The sequence below is a fragment of the Heptranchias perlo genome, chromosome 3 (assembly GCF_035084215.1).
Source record: "Heptranchias perlo isolate sHepPer1 chromosome 3, sHepPer1.hap1, whole genome shotgun sequence".
Lineage (NCBI taxonomy): Eukaryota > Metazoa > Chordata > Chondrichthyes > Hexanchiformes > Hexanchidae > Heptranchias > Heptranchias perlo.
In genome coordinates, this window is record NC_090327.1 from 101,257,506 (window position 1) to 101,277,851 (window position 20,346).

Below are 20,346 nucleotides of genomic sequence, written 5' to 3' on the forward strand. Positions count from 1 at the left end.
CCACAAATGACCAGATTCATTGGATTCAATTGCACAACTTGCCGTGGTGGGATTTGAGCACAAGACCTCTAGGTTGCTAATTTACGTAAACTACAGCTGCAATTTTACATGTTTATGCAGTGTCACTCCCCACTTCCTCAGTTAACAACCAACTGATCCGTCTTTTGATCAGTGTAATTCAACAGATCACAGCACATTGACACAGTTTATCAGTCATTTAACAACAAGGGCAATCTAAATTGTGTTGGTAGGCTTCAGGCAATAAACAAAGTACATTGGGGCAATCTTGTGACTAACACAAAGTCCTGAAGTAATGAAGTTCTTAATTTTGGATTTTGATAACTCTGCTATAAACTTCAATTTTTGTACAGCAAATGTATTATGGCTAGGCGAATAAGTAACGTAGGAATCAGGTCATGAATACAAATGGCAGAGGTTGGATTCAACTTCTACACAAGAAAACCATTGTTACATTTATCGATTGCAGGCAGATGCAGAATTGTTACTATTTTAATGAAACATCCAAACTAACTAAGCTCAGCTATGTGACGGACAAACTATACAGTAGGTAGAGCAAATGTTAAAACTGTAGCATAGTAACAATATAGTAACAGTTTTAGGCAGGAGAAGACCTTCGGTCCATCTAGCCCACCTATCCACAGTATTGTTTTGGTGCATTTCTAATAACTCTGAATTCCATTTGTTGACAAGAACCTGTCTAGTTCCTTTTTGAATCCCGTTAAGGGTTCTTGTTCCACCACACATGCCATTAATCTGATCCATATACTTACTCTCCTGCATTTCCTATTTTCTGTCATCCTCAATTTGTAAATGGAACCTTTCAAAACAGGACTGGAAGTGTTTAAATTGCTCCCCGATTATGAAGGAGGAGATGCTGGGGAACTATGTTCAAAAGACCATTTGAAGTAGCCTGGATAAAGAAAATCTACAATGACCAACAATGGGATAGGTTAAGAAGCCAGTTACAAATCCATTGTCGGAGACATCATTATGCCTGGGAGTTATGTGTTGGCTACTGCTGACTGTTCATCCCTCTATTACCAATAGACTTTGGAAGAAGTAGAAGCTGGAAATAAGCCAACCGTGGAGAAGCCTCCCTGGTAGTGATTGATTAGCAACTTGGACAGCCTAAATGCTATCATTAAACTGGAGTTGAAAAATCTCCTGTATTTCTGAGTCTAGCTCAGCTCTCTTGCTCTCTCTCCCTCACTAGTTGGTACCATGTAATAAGAGCGCAAAGTTGAAATTCCACAGCCTTTCCGGCGCTCTTCCACTACAATTCCGGTGGGGAAGAGCGGGAAAACAGGCTGGACCCAGATGTGCCGGGTGCCGGCCTGAGAGCCAATATCCACAGGGCCTTGTAAGAGGTGGGAACCTTCATCTGGGTAAACATATCCTCCGCCTCACAGGGAGTCAAAGTAACTTTGTCGACCAGTATGTCAAGTGAGAAGAGGCATACTGTCCTCTTGAAGAGCAGAAGTGGACTCCACTGTGGCGGTGGGGGAGTGCTGTGGAATGGTCCAAGCCATGACTTTGGCCTGAACCCATGAAGAAAAATGAGGCTATTGGGGGATAATACAAAGTTTTTTCTAGGAGCGAAAGCCGAGCACCACCTGACTCTCTGGCCAATGGGGCAAGGTGGGGTGCCCCAGTTATCCCCCGATTGAAGCAAGCATTCACCAGCCCCATGCTAATTAGATGCCCTTCTCCTGACCCCATGTACACTAGTGCGGTCAGTGTTGGCTGTACCGACAGGCATGATCCCAGGATGGCGGCCCATGGAATTCCGGGGCTCGTGTGCATTGCAGCCAGATTCGATGACATGTAGCTCTGTAATTACTGGTTTCTACATCAGTAACTTAAATATGTTATTATTTGTGTCGCAGAAGAGTTTATTTGATTGAAGTTTCCTCGCTCAGCTGCATGCAGAGTGGGTCTAATTATGTGTATCTTTGAGCTTGACTGCAGCACAGCAAGTGCTCTGCTCGATTGCTTGGCAGTCAGCTTTCTGTTTCTCAGCAAACTACTTTCTTTTATCCAACTGTGCCCATTGCTCTACCTAAAATTGGTGATGCAAAGTGGAGTCAAGTTCAGCCCAGAGGGTCATTCTGTGAAGATGCAAGGATACCCATTACTCATGAACTGCTGTCAGAATTAACAGCAGCCCTACCATAACATTCAACAAGGAACATGTAACAACCTCAACCATTTCAGTTGAAGGACATCTGGGACTAATTTGAAGGATCTACATGCCTTCCTCAAGCAATTTAGATGAGAGGTATCTGGGCCTAATTTGAGCTCTCTGTACTTCCTTGAGGGACAATTGAGTATTTTGAGTAAAACTGTATTGCTGATCAGCTGTTGCACACTTTGTAATTGTTCTGCAGAGACCTTGTGCACTCTGATCTATTAATTTCACGGAGAATGTGTGGAGGCAACAAGAAATAAGAGCTCCAGCCCTGCCCCGATACAAGGCTGCTCAACACAGAGGGACGACTGATGCCAATTGAGTGGCTGAATGCTAAGTAGAGCAATTTAAATGGTGTTTGGCAGGTTTGGATTATTTCACAGATTAAAGTACATTCTGTTGTTTCAGTTCAGCTTGAAAACAATACACTGCAAGTCCTCCTACTCCTAATTGACTATACAAATATCAACCAAGAAAGGCTGCAATCCTCTCTGCCCTTTTTACGTGAAACACTCTATATAATTTCATTCTACTTTGAGTCCTTTTTTCACCCTCGCATACACTGCAGAAGTGCCCAGGCTACATTTGAAGCTCTGTAGCTGAAAAGAATAATACAATTGCTAATCTGAAGGCACTCTATTTGTTATTTAGAGTATATTAACTAGAAAGGCACAGTTGATTCTGGCCAGACACGAGTTTTGTACAGTGAATGACAGTACTAGAATTTATGGTTTCAAATTAACACCTAAGTTCAAATTAAAGACAAGTGAATGTCATAACGATCACTTCAGGCATCCATCCCGGAATATCACCGTAATTTCTGGCCTCTCCTATAAAATAACATGTCAGAATCTAAGGGCTTGTACGATATAGCTCCTGAAGATGAAAGTCTTCGCTGTTGGCATAGAGCCTCATCATGAGCAAGTTTGGGCCATAATTTCAGGTTCACCGCAATTTGCAGCAGCTAAAACATGTGCGTCAAAAGGGAGGTTGCACCGTTGGTTGACATCAGACATCTCCTTGATCCCATGCTTGCTGATATCATCAGCCTCTCCTTTTCCTTATTCATTGTTTCCCCCTTTCAAAACTGCTGTCATCGCCCTATTCCTCAAAAAGTCTACCCTCAATTTCTTTGCCCTCTTCAGGGTCTCCCCTTCCTCTCTGCAGTTTTCAAATGCGTCATTGCCATTCAACACAATGTTGAATTCTGTCAGCACAACTTGTTTTAATCTGAAGCTGGTTTCCACTTACCTATGGGACAAAAACTGCTCTGGTCAAAGTCACTAATGAAACATAGGAGCAGGAATAGGCCATTCAGCCCTTCGAGCCTGCTCCGCTATTCAATATGATCATGGCTGATCCTCTATCTCAATACCATATTTCCACTCTCTCCCCATACCCCTTGAGACCTTTTGTGTCTAGAAATCTATCTAACTCCTTCTTAAATATATTCAGTGACTTGGCCTCCACAGCCTTCTGTGGTAGAGAATTCCACAGGTTCACCACCCTCTGAGTGAAGAATGATATCCTACCTGACTGTGACCATGACATGCTATTCATCCTCATCCTCCTCAACCTTTCCATGGCTTTTGATCACTCCATTCTTCTTCTTTGTCTCTCCTCCAGGCTCCACTGCCATGGTGCTGTCCTCTCTGTTAATTGTATCAATATGATTTATATCAATTAGTGTTATTGTATTCAGTGGTGTGTATCATTTGGGGCTCTCTTGTATCCATTTATAAGAGAGCTTATCTAGGGTGTGGTGTGTGTAATGTGGAGCTCTTTGAATAAAAGCTTGGAAGCAACTGAAGACCAGGCTCTAGTATTCAATCCTTCACCACTGGGATATCCAGCCTGTAACACTATCATGGTTTAATTCCACTCCTATCTATCCCAACGTAGTCAGCACATCTCTTTCAACAGCTTTCCTGCCACTCCCACATGATCACCCAATGTGCCCCAAGTCTCCATCCTTGGCTTCTTCTTTTCTTCATCTACATACTGACCCAAGGCAAGATCATCTACAAATAAAGGGTGAGGTCCCATTTGTGTGCCAATGGCACCCAATTTTAGCATTCGGCAGCCAGCCCTTGATCCACTATTTCCATTGTGCTGTCTGACTACCTGTTGGACATCAAATCCTGGATGAGCCAAAACTTTGTCCAGCACAACATCAACAAGATGGAAGCCATCCTATATGGATGTGCCATAAACCTTACACCACAGAAACTGAAGGTGCTGTTTTCATCCTGTTACCTGTAAGCTTTCTCAGTGTGAACACGATGGTGTCCTGTTCAAATCCAAGCTGACCTGCAAGCCCCACCTGTAGTCAGTTCTACCACCCCTTAACACTGCCAAACTCACTGCCACTGAGAGTCTCATCCATGCCTTGATCATCTCAAGGCTTTATTTCATCCATGCTGGCCTCGCTTATCTTCCGAGCAACACCCAACATAATTCCAACTCATCCGCAATCTCTATTGACTCCTCATCCCCCAGTGCATCAACTTTTAAATCTTCCTTATCATTTGCAAGTCTTTCAATGTCCCTGTCACAACCTACCTCAGTAATCTTTACCAGCCCTACATCTCTGTATTCACTCTGCACTCCTCTGACTCTGGCCTACTGGATCTCTCCCCTCTTTACACTCAACTGTTGGTGACGGAGCCTTCAGAAACCACATTCCTGCATTTTGAAACTCACTTCTTAAGCGCCCTGTGTCTTATTACCTTTCCCCCCACTTTCAAACGCCTCTACAAAACATACTGCTGACCTTACCTTTAATCACCTCCTGTGACTTCTCTCCAGTGTCATGCTCAGTGGGGTACAAACTCATCTTGGACGAAGGCTCAAAACGAGTGATAGAGACTCAGCAATCCGTTTTGCTCTCCGCCCAATTTTCTCAAATCGGGTGTAATGTAAAGGGGCAGCCAATTCGTTATCACCCGTTTTGAGCCATTGTCCAGTGTCTCCCAATCTCCAGTAAACACCTTGGAACACTTGTTATATGAACGGTGTTATATAAGTGCAAATTGTTGTTTTCTGTGCTTTATTTATTTTATATTGCTTCATGTTGGTTTTGATTTTTTTTTCTAAAATGTGGATACCTGTGTTCATTATTAGATTATAAAAAGTAACAAAAAAATTGTGATTTTTTTGAAAAATGTTTAGTTTTTAGAGCTTTTGTTCTCCAAATTACTTAGTGTCGATATAGAACAGACACTGGTTTGGCACGAGTGCCTGCTTTCAATAGGTGCGAGTTAGCAGCACAGACTTATGAGAAGTAATTTCCGACTTCACAGATCACATAATGGAAATTTGGGCACATAACAAATTAACGGTTGGAAAATCATGCACAGAATGCAGTTAAATTTGAGCAGTATAGGGGTAGTGTAATGTCAGAGAATAACTCGCACTGAGGTTGATTTATAATATCGACAAACAACTGAGTCTAAAAAATTGAAACGTTTACTTCACAGAGCCAAGTTTACCTCCTCAAGGGCATTCCACATGGAAACCATATCACATAACTGCAAAAACTTCAATAGAACAGGGCCATAAGGACATGCAGAGTAACTTTCATAGATGTGACATATTGCAGGACCCACTGAACTCTGCACCAAAATTCCAGATAAGCACTCCCGGCGGTGAAGCTCCTTGTTGGGAGTGCAACTTCATAAAATTTATCCTTAGTGCATGGGCTGCATGTGTTGTATATTTATTCACCCCTTAAAGTTTGTTAGTTACAGTACAATCATAAAATAATCATTCAAGGGGTGATTCTGTGACCTGGTGCTCATAAGGTAGAAATCAGTGCTCATGCCGAGCGCAACTTGGGAGCTCATGAGTTTCAGTCTATTAGGAAAGGAAAGAACTTGCATTTATACATTGCCTTTTACATCCTCGAAACGTCCCAAAGTGCTTCATGGCCAATGAATTGCTCTAAAAGTGTAGTCATTATTGTTATTGTAGGAAAACTTGCACACAGCAAGATCCCACGAACAGTGGTGAGATAAATGACCAGTAAATCTGTTTTGATGGTGTTGGTTGAGGGATAAATCTTGGCCAGGACACCAGAAGAACACCCTGCTCTTCTTCGAATGGTGGCAGGAGGGAAAATGGTTTCTGTCTTCACCACCTGGGCATTCAGCATCACCTGGGAATGGAAATGAAAGTGTGGCGGGGAGGATCACACGTCTCTTATGGAACCCACTTCCTTTCATTGAAATTTACGGATAGGAAATCATGGACTGTGCACCCGAAATGGGCCCCCTGCAAGTGTCACGTGCCCCACCCAGAAACCCCGGAACACAGAATCACCCCTTCAGTTCAAACAAAATGTTGCACGCAAAAAGCGGGTTACTGATTTTAATCACTTGTGGATTGTGTCCTTGATTTTGGCCTTTTGTCCGTGATTTCGATCTTTTGTCCCTGATTTTTCCCAGCTGCATCCCTGATTTTTGCAGGCTCATTGAAGGAGATTGAGAGTTTTGTATGATCTATTAGAGGAGCTGCAATTGAAAACAGTTGAGCCCACAGACGGAAAGGTTGACAGGCTCCAACCTGACTCGTCTCTGCACAGACTGTGGCAGCAGCTCGTTGCCAGGGTAGCAATGTAACTTGGCACTTTTGCCTACTAATTAATGACAATCATTCTGATTGGTTAATATTCTAGGTACAGGATTGCTTCGTAACCAAGTAACACATGTCAACAGAAATAGATTGGAAAAATCAATGACATTGGTGCATTAAAACATACGAGTCAAACACTTCAAAAATAGATCTGAGTAAATCAGTATTTGCAATTCTGGGGGAAAAGGTGTATTGTGAAAATTCCAAATTTTTAAATAAAGATTAAATTTGGCTAACTTTTATGCTTGTGTAACCTTTAAATAAAGAAACGTTTGTCTCTGGAATTTAAATTTGCAGCTATTGAAATGCCCTCATAACAAAATTAATGACTGTGGGGTAATTCTGCAATCCCGTGCTTCCAGTGAAGAACAGTGCTCATAGGGAACGCAAGCTGGAGGATCAGAGCTGCATTGTTGTAGCCCCATCTCCATCCCGTCCTCCTTTCAGGCATAGTGGCCCTACCTGGTGCGGCATTGTGGAATTACCCCTTTACTGTACTTACATAATCAGCTGGTAGCAAAAATGCAGACATTTGATTTTGCTGTCAGCTAATTTTCACTGTATATTTTTAACCCTCAGCGTCAGTAATACCTTAATCCCAGATGAATTAAGCCACGTAACGACATTCTACAGCACTGAGTCCTATAGCAACAAATCCACTAACAGAAATTGCACCCTGCTGAGGATTTTGTGTTCCATTGACTGCTCCTTTCCAGTTTAATTTAATAAGATTCACATGAAAAGGTCACTGCATTGTGTGCCTGAAGCTCCTTTAGATGACAGGCCGTAGATACAAAGGAAATGGATTTTCTATAAAACATTCTGTGTGTGAAGTTAAATTAAATTTTTAAAATTAAATTTTTGCCTTGAATTTTATCGACTGTTTCTTGATTTAATTATGATACACCACACATATTTGTGGTTACTTGTTGGAGTTAGGTGTTCTATACCAAGTGGTCTCCAAACTGCAGCCCCCCCCTGCCCCCCCTGCACCCCCCCCCACATCTCTCCCCCTCACCCCTCAGCAATCTGTTCTTGAAGCCCAGGCGTCTGAGTTCTATTTGTATTTATAAGGAGTAATTGCCGATATGCATTCTCGGTGGGCGAGGATCCCTACCAGGAGTCCAGTGTCACAAAATCATCCCTATATTTCTTACTTGCTGGCTTGTCCCGTTTGAATCTCATGGGCCTGGAGGTTTTCAAAGGGTTGTTCGCAGCACCATTGCCTCATTGGCAGATAAATCCTAAATCAGAATACTGAGATCTGTTTGTGTCAGTAACTTGAGATATATGCAAACTAATGGGAACGCAGAATTAAACTTTGTAGGGTATATATCGCGAGGCTCAGCTGCTGGAATGGAATCTGACCAGCAGTGAGCATGGGTTGAAGACAGGCCTCTAACACTTAGGACCAATTCTATGGCTACACTCCTACCTGGCGAGGCTCAGAACCTATGTGAACTACAAAAAACAAAACACTTGGGCATCCCTGTTTTCCAAACAACTGCCTTGATTAACAGAAAGTAAAATCGAACAGTACCTGCTTACTACAAGACACACCACATTATTATGCAGTCACTTAGATGGAAAGCTTTGACTGACAAGATAATACATTGAAGCTTCAAGTGATGCCCGATGGAGTTTGATTTCAGCTGCACCTGAGCCAGCACCAGAATCTATTTTTATAACTGTCTATCTCTAGCTGAATTCATTGGTGAACTATTCAGATTGACAGTATCAAGGAGAGAAGATAAAGAAAAGAAAAACAGGGGAAAAATGTCCTCTGAGCATCAGATCCTATCATTGAAGTTGAAGTTTATATTTGTCCTAGTCACTAACCCTACACTAATAAATCATTTAGTGAATATTTTTATGAATATACTTTTTATGCTTAATTTAGTTTCTATTAAAGGGAAACTGGAGGCAAAAAAACCCCCAAAGGATTACACAGATACCCCCATCGGCCTGGAATTTCCTCCATAGGCACAACCCGGAAGTTAGACCCGAAAATGCACCCATTCTGCTGATGTCAAGTCACGCTCAAATTTCCTGTGTATCTTATTAGAATACGCATGAACATAAAATGCAAGTAAATCAGCAGAAATCGGCGTAAACAATCAGGGCCCACATCATATATTCCTTCTTTAAGTATGAAAATTAAAGTTGCAACTTATTTAACTATCATTCATGCACATCAGGCATATGGGGCTAGAAATTAGGCCATCTAGCGCCTGTTGTTTCGGCACTAAGTGGCCTCCCAAATGTCCAAGATGGCGTCTTGGATGCGCACGCACACTTCTGGCATGACATGCGCCGGGCGCCATCTTGGTAAAAGGTATAGCGCATGCGCAAACAACGAATGCCGGCAGCATATAAAGTAAGGAGAAAATGCGTTCGATCAGTGTGCAACGCTGATTTAACCTCCTACTCTCCCTGGAGAGTAGGAGGTTAAGGGGTGATCTTATAGAAGTCTATAAAATAATGAGGGGCATAGATAAGGTAGATAGTCAAAATCTTTTCCCAAAGGTAGGGGAGTCTATAACGAGGGGGCATAGATTTAAGGTAAGAGGGGAGAGATACAAAAGGGTCCAGAGGGGCAATTTTTTCACTCAAAGGGTGGTGAGTGTCTGGAACGAGCTGCCAGAGGCAGTAGTAGAGGCGGGTACAATTTTGTCTTTTAAAAAGCATTTGGACAGTTATATGGGTAAGATGGGTATAGAGGGATATGGGCCAAGTGCAGGAAATTGGGACTAGCTTAGTGGTATAAACTGGGCGACATGGACATGTTGGGCCGAAGGGCCTGTTTCCATGTTGTAACTTCTATGATTCTATGATTCTATGAAAGTGATAGATAACATTTTGGGACTTAACACTTCACTCAATGCGCTGTCTTAACCATGGCCATCTGAACATGTCTTAGAGTGCCCGGAGGATCCCCCACCTGTGCTACTTAAAGGGACCATGCAGGATTTATAGGTTAGTAGCTGGATTATTGCTTCTGGCTGCTGATGCATTTGTACCTGTTTTTGGAGGTCTCCTATACTTGAATACTAGGACGAGGGGACATAGCCTAACATTTTAGCCAGACGTGCAGGAGTGAAGTTACGAAACGCTTCTACACGCAACGGGTGAGAGAAGTTTGGAACGCTCTTCTGCAAAAGGCAGTTGATGCTACCTGAGATTGATAGATTTCTGTGAACCAAGGGTATTGAGGGATATGGGGCTAAGGCAGGTATATGGAGTTAGGTCACAGGTCAACCATGATTTTATTGAATGGCGGAACAGGCTAGAGGGGCTAAATGCCACTACCACTTGCTGCCACCTGTTATGCACAACCTTCTTCTGCAAGAAAGCGGGATGTGTGTCTTGGTGATGTGCCTGTCATGGTTGAATAGCTGCCAGTGTGTATGGCCTGTGAGTTGTGGTTGGGCAGCTTGCAACAGTGGTAATGTGTAAGGGTGAGAGGAAGCATCTGATTGGAAGAGTTGAGTACTGATGGAAAGAGTTTGTTGGTATGTGGGTGATGGGGGGTGTAGTGCGTGGAGCAGTGGATGTGGCTAGTGGTGCAGTTGGTAGGTGATGCCACTTGACAGCTGACCTCACTCACCTTGACCACTCGTGTCAAAGCATTGAACTTCTTCCTGCACTGCATCCATGTTCATGGTGCTATGTGCCTGGCATTGATTGCGTCCCCTACTGCCTCCCACTGCCTTTGGGTATATGTCTGGAGGGCTTCTTGCCCCAATGTGGATATGGGATGTCCCTCCTTCTGTCCACCTCTTGCAACAAGGTCTCTAGTGCATCAGCGGAGAACCTTGGTGCACGCTGTCTCGCAGGCCTGGTACCAACTCGGACCAACAGATTGGTGAGGTCTGGCGTGCAGATTTGAGGATGTGGGATTTATTAGTGTGCAACCTTTATTCAATGCGTTAACATAACTCATCAGTTTGTAAACATAGGGCCATTTGTATTTCACATGTGCGATGTCTGGTCTCCGTTCAGACTTCGTGCAGACAGCAGACTGTTATTTTCGTCAAATAAGAGACACATACCGGCTACCTTTAGGAGATTTTGGCTGTCTGCCAGAGAGACAGCCTCCCTTTAAGAGATTCAGGCTCCCCCTGCTGGCAGAAGGTGCACATGTCCTTGAATCCTCGTGTCAGGCCTAGTTTTTAACGCTGCGTTCCATTAAGTGTTCAGGCCGGACGAATGCCTCGTCCTGCCTGCGTCGGAAGCGCTGAGCACGCGTTAATCGCAGATCGCGGTACCCGCGTCCAGTTTTGGGGGTTAACCAATTTAACACCCAGCATGTTTAAGAACCCGTGATCAGGGAAGCTTTTCAATTTTTATTGTGCCTTACACTGGCGCCATAAAAATGTATTCACAGAAACAGATAATGCAGAGCAGGTCTCAATGAGGATAAATTTTTAAAAAATGAAAGCTCAAAATATTGCAATAAAACAGCAGAAAAATGATTGTGTTTCCTTCTGCACCTGAAAATCTGGTTTTAATTTGAAGATAGCCTCTGAGCAAGCATAATTGCAGGAAATTTGCATATTTGGCTCTGTAACTTGGGGGTGGGGCCAGTTTTATGGGTGGAGATTTGTTCGAGTGGAGGGATCAATAGACGATGGTAAAAAATCGAGGGAGATTTGATACCCACGCACATAATTCACTTACGCCCAAATTCTGCAATCTTTTATGCCGCGCGTTTGATTTGCGTCCCAATTTCGCGTGTCTCTGGGCACAAATACGTAGGAAATTCCAGGCCGCCTTGTCTTGAAGGAAAAGGAAATGTTTGGCAGAGGTGCTGTCTCTCGGATGACATGTTAAACTGGGATTCTGTCTGTCTGTTCAGGCAGATGTAAAAAATTCCCATGGCATTATTTGGAGAAGAGCAGGGGGTTCTTGGGATGTCCTAGTCAAGATTCCTCCCCTAACTAACGCCACCAAAAAAAACAAACAATTGGGTCATTCATCTCATTTTCTGTTTGTGGGACCTTGCTACCCTCACGTTGGGCACAGCGTTTGCCTACGTAACAATCGTGACTACACTTGAAAACTCCCACCTCAAACAGGTGGGTGCTGGTTCTGAAGCATTCTGGGATATCCTTGGGATGTGATAAGGCGCTATATCAATGAAAGTTCTCCATCTCTTTTTCCACCCTCACAAGCCCAATCCTTTTTCGTTCCTGCAGGTGACTATTCTGTGGGCAATTATGATGTGTCTTCATTAGGAATGTCATTTCTGAGCCAAGTCAAACCTTGCTCCTTTCCCCATCACAATTTAACAATCGCCTTGACTGTTGCTGTACAACCTTGTAAGAGATGCTGTAATGGGAGCTGTAACATTGGTTAGAGAATGGAAATCAATCAAATAACAATACATGCAGAATGTTACTGCTGCCTTGCCTTCATGTTTTCTCCCTAGGAGGTCTCTCCTCCTCTCCCTCATGGACACACTTCTTGTGTGTGAGCCCAGAGAGTGGACCCTAGATTATCTGCCCATGAGTGCATGGTGTAGAGGTGTCAATCCGGTGGCTGAAAGCAGAAAATGGGTGGGGAGTTTTGTCCCACTGTACACCCGGCTTAGTTTTCAAGGGGTGGAGACCAATAGAGTAGGAAACTCCCACCTCAAACAGGTGGGTATTTCCTTTATATATACATTTTGGAGCAGGGACAACATTTCTCACCATTTTGGTGTACAAAATGTAAATTACATCTATGTAAAATGGCCATTAGGGTTGTTATGTAGCATTAAGTGTAAGGAAAGTCATGGAAAGGACACAGTTACATAGAAAATAGGAGCAGGAGTAGGCCATTCGGCCCTTCGGCTCTGCCATTCAATATGATCATGGCTGATCCTCTATCTCAATACCACATTCCTGCTCTCTCCTCATACCACTTGAAGCCTTTTGTGTCTAGAAATCTATCTAGCTCCTTCTTAAATATATTCAGTGACTTGACCTCCACAGCCTTCTGTGGTAGAGAATTCCACAGGTTCACCACCCTGAGTGAAGAAATTTCTCCTCATCTCAGTTCTAAATGTCCTACCCCGTATCCTGAGATAGTGACCCCTCGTTCTGGACCCCCCAGCCAGGGGACACATCCTCCCTGCATCCAGTCTGTCTAGCCCGGTCAGAATTTTATACGTTTCAATGAGATCCCCTCTCATTCTTCTAAACTCGAGTGAATACAGGTCTACTTGACCCAATCTCTCCTCATACGACAATCCTGCCATCCCAGGAATCAGTCTGGTGAACCTTCGCTGCACTCCCTCTAAGGCAAGTATATCCTTTCTTAGGTAAGGAGACCAAAACTGCACACAATACTCCAGGTGTGGTCTCACCAAGGCCCTGTATAACTGCAGTAAGACATCCTTGCTCCTGTACAAGTACAAGTGTTTCAGCCATTTCCGAAAAGTTTTTATTTGTTTTCCTGCTGGTACTTAGGTTCTCATGGACCTTTATACCACTTGTTGTAAATTATTTATTTTCCACCCCCAGCAACATTACTGGCATAAATGGGTTTCCCAAAGTGAATTCCCCTCATCAGATTTGGGAGGTAAGGAGGACCTACAAAGGGATGCCAGACAGGTCATGCTGCTTGGGAGGTGCTCTGCTTTGTACTTCAGTGTAGTACTGAGGGACGTGCCGTCTTTCAGATGAAATGTTAAACTGAGGCCCTGTCTGCCCCCTCAGATGAATGTGAAAGATTCCATGAAGAAGAGCAGATGCATTCTCCCCGGTGTCTTGGTCAATATTTGTCTATCAACCAACATCAATAAAATAGATGATCTGGTCATTATTTCATTGTTGCTTGTGGGACCCTGCTGTGCGCAAATTGGCTACCACGTTTCCTACATTAAAACAGTGGCTACACTTCAAAAGTACTTAATTAGCTGTAATTTGTTTTGGGACATCATAAGGTCACGGATGGCTCTATATAATTGCAAGTTCTTTCTTTTTCTTTGGCAGATGATTAGTGAAGACAAAGCCTACTATGCCTGGATGAACCAAGGGATTTTAGCTGGCTAAATTCCAACATTACCCCTGTGCACACTCAAGAGACTCTAAGGCTTGGTTCTTGCTAACCTATGTGAATGTATGTTCCTGTAACGAGAGAATGCACTCCATATCAGGCAATAGAAACTATTTAAATGGATTATTCAGCAGTTTGATTCAGAAACTGTTGTACATTGCGACAGGATCTGCATGTGTGAGATATCCAGCTGACCAAACTAACAAACTAGCTTGAGTATAATCATGGAATATTCCACCAGAGTAACAACCTCTATCGCCGCATACAGATGCACTAATTAACCTTTCACAAAGAAATTACTGAGATCAGCTAACATCTGTTTTATCTCTTGTTTGACACATTATAGCTCTTTTTCCCTTCAGAAACGATTTGATTTGGGACTGAGATTATTGATTCAATTTTGAACTGGGCATTATCTCCGGGAACAAGTCACCATGTTTAACAACTTCAAACTGCTGCTGAAGTCGCATTTGCAATTTTGATGCTGCAAACAATTTTCTGGAATGATCCAGCCATACAAAAACATTTGCCTAGTTTTGATTGAAAATTTTACATTACAGGACTAATTTTGTGGGGCGCTACTCCTGGGTGAAGCCCCAGTAGATGGCAGTGCAGGTCACTGAATCAGTGTTCATCTCTGACCCAAACCCCCCATCCAGTGTCAACCAAAGTGTCATTGGTACAAATTTGAGCTCCGCCTTAGATATTTTCTTGGGTACAGCAATACTAGTCACGCCAATAACCGGTCTGAACATCTTACGTTCAGGTGTGCACCCATACTGTTCAGTATATAATTATTTGATAATATAAGGCAGGGTTGTCACAATAGGCCCTCCCTGTGATCTGCACTGAGTGTTGTGTCTTTCACAAGTGCATTCACATGCACTTCTCCAATTTTCTTGAAGATGGACTGAGAAACACTTGATGAGATAAGGCCAGATACGAATGATTAAGCTGCTTTATTTGATAGTCGGCATATGAACAGAGTAACAATCAAAACAAATTCCAATTACTTCACTCAGTCTCACTTGTCTCCTCAAAAAATGGGAAAAATAATAAACTACGCAGCCTGTCCCTTTTGTGGGCTGACATTTATTTTTGGCATTACCTTTGTTTCTTTCTGATTCTGCATTGTTCAAGCACTTTGGAAGATTTTTCTATGTTAGAGGCACTACATAAATGCAGGTTGTTGTTGCTGTAAACAACGTTTAACTGCAAAAACTAACATCCTGCCCTTTAGCTTCCAGCACTAGGCCCTAGGCTCACACCTCACAGTCTCTTGTTTAAAACCTAATTGCCCATGTGTCCCTTCACCTTTTCTCTGTGTTTCCAGACAGAGGGAGGGCGGAGATACTGACTGCCTTTCCATTCAGTGATTCACCAACCAGGCTTGTCGATAAAAAAGCTTCTCTCCCTCCGTGATGTGTGTTTAAGGAGGACATCTTCTGCTGTTCTCAAACATCCCTGGCTACTAGGCGAGGGAAGAGATGATTGCCCCTTAGTGTATCCGTTTGAAATAGACAGTGAGCTGTGACATTCCACAAATTGACCTGTCTGGCTTTAGTACACAACTTCAATGCCTGCAGTCTGATGCCTTTTTTTAAGCCTATGTGAATTCACTTTGTTTTAAAACATAATACTTAAACAAAGTTCTTTCCATGAAGAAAAAAAAGATCAAAAATCCCAAAACATGAAAGTCATCTTGGCTCAGTCATTAGAACTCTTGCCTCTGAGTCACAAGCCCCATTACAGACGTAGGTTGACATTTCAGTGAAGTACTGAGGGAGTGCTGCATTTTCGGAGGTGCTGCCATTCTGATGCGATGTTAAACCAACATGTTCAGGTGGACGTTAAAGAAGGCACTATTCCAAGACGGGGAGGGACTTCTGGTCTCCTGGTCAATGGTCCAATCAAAAACAGAAAACCTGGTCATTCATTTGCTGTTCATTAGACCTTGCAGTATGCAAGTTGGCTGCTGTGTTTACCCATATAACAGTGACTGCACTTTAGAGGTAACCCATTGGTTGTAAAGAGCTGAGGGACATCCTGAGCTATATAAATGCAAGTTCATTCTTTTGTTTCCTTCAGTGAGGCTCCATGTTAGAGAGCAGCCTCGTGGACTAATTTCTAGTATTGATGTGGAGATGCCGGTGATGGACTGGGGTTGACAATTGTAAACAATTTTACAACACCAAGTTATAGTCCAGCAATTTTATTTTAAATTCACAAGCTTTCGGAGATTTTCTCCTTCCTCAGGCAAATGTTTCCTGAGGAAGGAGAAAATCTCCGAAAGCTTGTGAATTTAAAATAAAATTGCTGGACTATAACTTGGTGTTGTAAAATTGTTTATAATTTCTAGTAAGCAATGATACAGTAAGTCCTATCATTTGCGTATTTCATTATTTGCAAGATTTTGTTCATTCTGATGAATTGGAATTGAACTGGATTCCACTGTTCAAACATAAAACACGGTATATACTGATTGTAGTTTGCTTCTGGTTAAATATTCCATAGAAGTCATGCAGGTCAGTCAAGGAACGGCAGTAGAAAAACTGGTCAGCAGGTGTCACCACAGAGCAGATATAACACACGTACTTACCTCAGAAACTAGACAGGAAATACAAAACCAAAGACAAACTACAGAATTTACATCAGTTTTGCATCTGTATTCACACTGTCCAATGTGTTTGTAGGGCACAAAGCTTGCTGATTGACTTGCAGATTTCATATATGCTAAAAAGCAACCAATCCAAAAAAAATACTTAAACTACGTTTCAAAGTTTCCTATTCATAAAAATGATCCAATCACTTCCCTGAAAAAAATTATTTCAGCGACCGTGTTCTTTTAGACGTCCATGTAGAGAAATCACTAAAAACTAGTGGACTTAAAAAGGTTAATGGAATGTTAGCCTTTATCTCAAGGGGGCTGGAATACAAAGGGGTGGAAGTTATGCTACATTGTATAAAGCTCTGGTTAGACCATATCTGGAGTACTGCATTCAGTTCTGGGCATCGGACCTCAGGAAGGATAGATTGGCCTTGGAGGGGATGCAGCGCAGATTCAGCAGAATGATACAAAGGCTAAAAGGGTTAAATTATGAGGACAGGTTGTATAGACTAGGCTCGTGTTCCCTTGAGTATAGATGATTAAGGGGTGATTTAATTGAGGTACTTAAAATGTTTAAAGGATTTGGTAGGGTAGAAAGTGAGAAACTATTTTCTCTGGTGGGGAGACTAGAACAAGGGGGCATCACCTTAAAATTAAAGCTAAGCCGTTCAGGGGTGATGTCAGGAAGCACTTCTTCACAAAGGGTAGTGGAAATCCGGAACTCTGTCCCCCAAAACGCTACTGAGGTCAATTGAAAATTTGTAAACTGAGATTGATAGATTTTTGTTAGGTAAGGATATTAAAGGATATGGAACCGAGGCTGGTAAATGGAGTTAAGATACAGATCAGCCATGATGTAATTGAATGGCAGAACAGGCTCGAGAGGCTGAATTACCTACTCCTGTTCCTATGCACCTATGTTCCTATTTCTTTTCAACGGGAACAATGGTTGAAGATTGTAAAATGGATTAATTTAAGAAATGAAGAGGTGCAATGGGTACGTGATATTTTATGTGTCTCAAGAGGACCCTCTCAACCTTATTCTTTCCGGATTCTAGAACTTGGGCTTCCCTAATCTTTTCTCACAGCTCATCCTCTTCACACTTGAGATCATTCATGTTGTTTTCTCTCCAGTGTACCTATATCCTTTAGGTAGCACGATGATGAAAAGTGAACACTGCACTCCAAGTCTGTTAAAACCGCAGCGCACTGACCAGACTGTACGTTAAGGTCTGGTCATCAAGACCCAAGGGAGATACTCAAGCCCTTGAGGTGGTGCAGAGAAGAGCCATAAGGCTATTCGCTCACATCAGAGGACTGAGTTATGAGGAAAAACTGGAGAAACTTGAGCTTTGAGGGGAGGTGATTGAGAGAAGAACGCCTAGTGGTACATAAGATAGTAAATGATATGGAAAAGGTAAGTCTACAAACACTGCTAAACTAAACTGATGCAGTAGTACAAGGAGATAGCATTTCAAATGGGCAAAAGGCAAATTTACAATTTATGTTAGGAAGTTATTCTTCACACAAGGAATGGACAATGGACAATATATGGGAAGGACTTGTGGGTAGTGTAGTGGAGATGAAACCCTGGAATCATTTAAGAAACAGTAGATACTGTGATAGGCAGACTATAGGTTTTTTTTGGATGGAGGAGTTAGAGTGGCCTGACCAGCTTCCCTATTGTGTGGCTGAGCAGGTCTCAGAAAGGCTTAGAATAACCTTTGTACTTCACTGCTTTGGCTATAAATTCCAACATTCTTCATTGTCTAGACATATGTGTCCAGTTATGAAATAGTGTTGATTTGAAAAAAGAACAGAAAATGCCGGGAAGTGCATCAATCAGCATCTGGAAGAGAAAAGACAGGTTCATGCTTTGGCTGGCATCATCCATCAGAATGCTAAAGCCTTGTTTGAAAGCCTGCTTATTAAACTCATGGTTGGGAATTTCCTTGGAGTTGTTCCCACTCTGCCATCGTAACTTCCCCGGAGGTGTGGTGGAAACGTTTTTATGCATCCGCCACACTCTGCCAAAGTTATTGCAGCAGAGTGGGAGCAAATCCGAGGAAATCCTCAAACCATGTCTTGCTACTGGAGTTAGTACAGTTCCAAAGTTATACAGACTAGTGGATTGGATGGACTTCTGTAGGCCGCTATCCAACATCAAAGAGATACAACAAGACTGTTGGTCTTCTACAAGCCCACGACCAAAGCAGCAGCAGCACAAGAGTCGCTAGAGCTTAAACCTGACCTTCCAAAAGCTAAATATCTGCTGTAGTTGTGTCTCAGCATTCTGTATCAGAGCATAAACTCCACTTAGAGCACCATTCTGGATTGAGAGTAGTGCTTGTCACTTGGGATTGCTGGGGTGAGGGTTAGGGAGGGGGGAAACAGAGCTTGCTGGAACCTCTGGAGTAGATTCTGCCCCCCTGAATATATCCTGTTCAATTTCACTATTAGTTCAATGTATCCTCTCCACTTCCTTCAATGAAACCTGCTTGAATGCAACAAGTGACTGGATAAATTTAACATCAGTCATACCTACTCATGACTGAAACCCAACATGTACAACTCACTTGGCAACTTCTGCTTGAACAGTTGGTTCGGTTTTTATTTTTCCTGTTTCAATTTTTGTACCATATAAACTTAAAAGCAAGAGATAGTACCTATTGGGAGTTCGCTTTGGTCAAACACACATAAAGCTGTCTCACTGATGGGGTTTTACACTTACAATTCTGAAGTAATTTACTTTCAAGTGAGAGAAAGTAATTTATCTCAGAATTGGAGCTTTGATGCAAAGCAGCATGAGTGTTTGAGCAAGGCGAACTCCTAATACATAGTAACCTTTACTTCTAATATCACAGTAGTGTGTAATTTTTTGAATTTTATATATGCAAGACATTTTTTTTAGAATTAAATGAATTTTGTCAAAAGGAAAATTAAAAATGATCAGATAAAACCAATGCTTGTAGATAACCTTATAACCGCTAGTCCTTAGTACCATTCTGACAGGATTTGAATGGTTGATGAAAGAGCTAAACACCTTTTGATCCTAATTTTGATCAACTGATTTTAGAATTCCTATTACCATATTTGTAATGCTTATTTGAAATACTTGGAGCTCGTTGATTGAAAGCAGCAGACCATTTAAACAGTGCTACTAAATCTACCTGTGTTTTAGTAAAATATGGAGTCATTGCCTTTACTTGACACCAGAACATCATTATAAAGAAAGATCTTGAGAGTAGACAGCAGTGTGATTAAATGTCTCACCATATTCAGTCACTCAGTTTTCATCTCTGGTATATTATCACTGATCCAGCGTTGAGCCTGGGGCACTGACAACTAGAGGCTATGTTGAAAAGTCACAAAACAGACAGAGCAACACACTTTGGAAGATTTTTCGGAATGAACTGGAGAACACTGTCAATTGATGATGTGTTGAATCTGCCACATGCAAACCACTTTACAAAGCAGTGTTTCATTTGTAAAGAATGGCTTTTTTTATATCATAGAATCACAGAATGATACAGCACAGATAGAGGTCATTTGGCCCATCGTGCCTGTGCCGGCTCTTTGAAAGAGCTATCCAATTAGTCCCACTACCCTGCCCTTTCCCATAACTCTGCAACTTTTTCCCCTGCAAGTATTTATTCAGTTCCCTTTTGAAAGTTACTATTGAATCTGCTTCCACCACCCTTTCAGACAGTGCAATCCAGATCATAACTTGCTGCATAAAAAAAAATTCTCCTCATCTCACTTCTGGTTCTGTTCTCAATTATCTTAAATCGATGTCCTCTGGTTACTGTTACGTCTGCCAGCGGAAACAGTTTCTCCTTATGTACTCTATCAAAAC

The 20,346-nt window shown here is 42.3% G+C and overlaps 1 long non-coding RNA gene across 2 annotated transcripts in view; it reads right to left on the minus strand.

Annotated features, from left to right (window-relative positions):
* LOC137318391 (uncharacterized) overlaps window positions 1–20,346 on the minus strand; it is a 301,286-nt gene that overhangs the window by 211,879 nt on the left and 69,061 nt on the right. For both annotated transcript variants that reach the window (XR_010961876.1, XR_010961875.1), the window contains exon 2: window positions 3,742–3,861. This is a non-coding gene — a long non-coding RNA (uncharacterized lncRNA). The remainder of the gene's footprint in view (window positions 1–3,741; window positions 3,862–20,346) is intronic.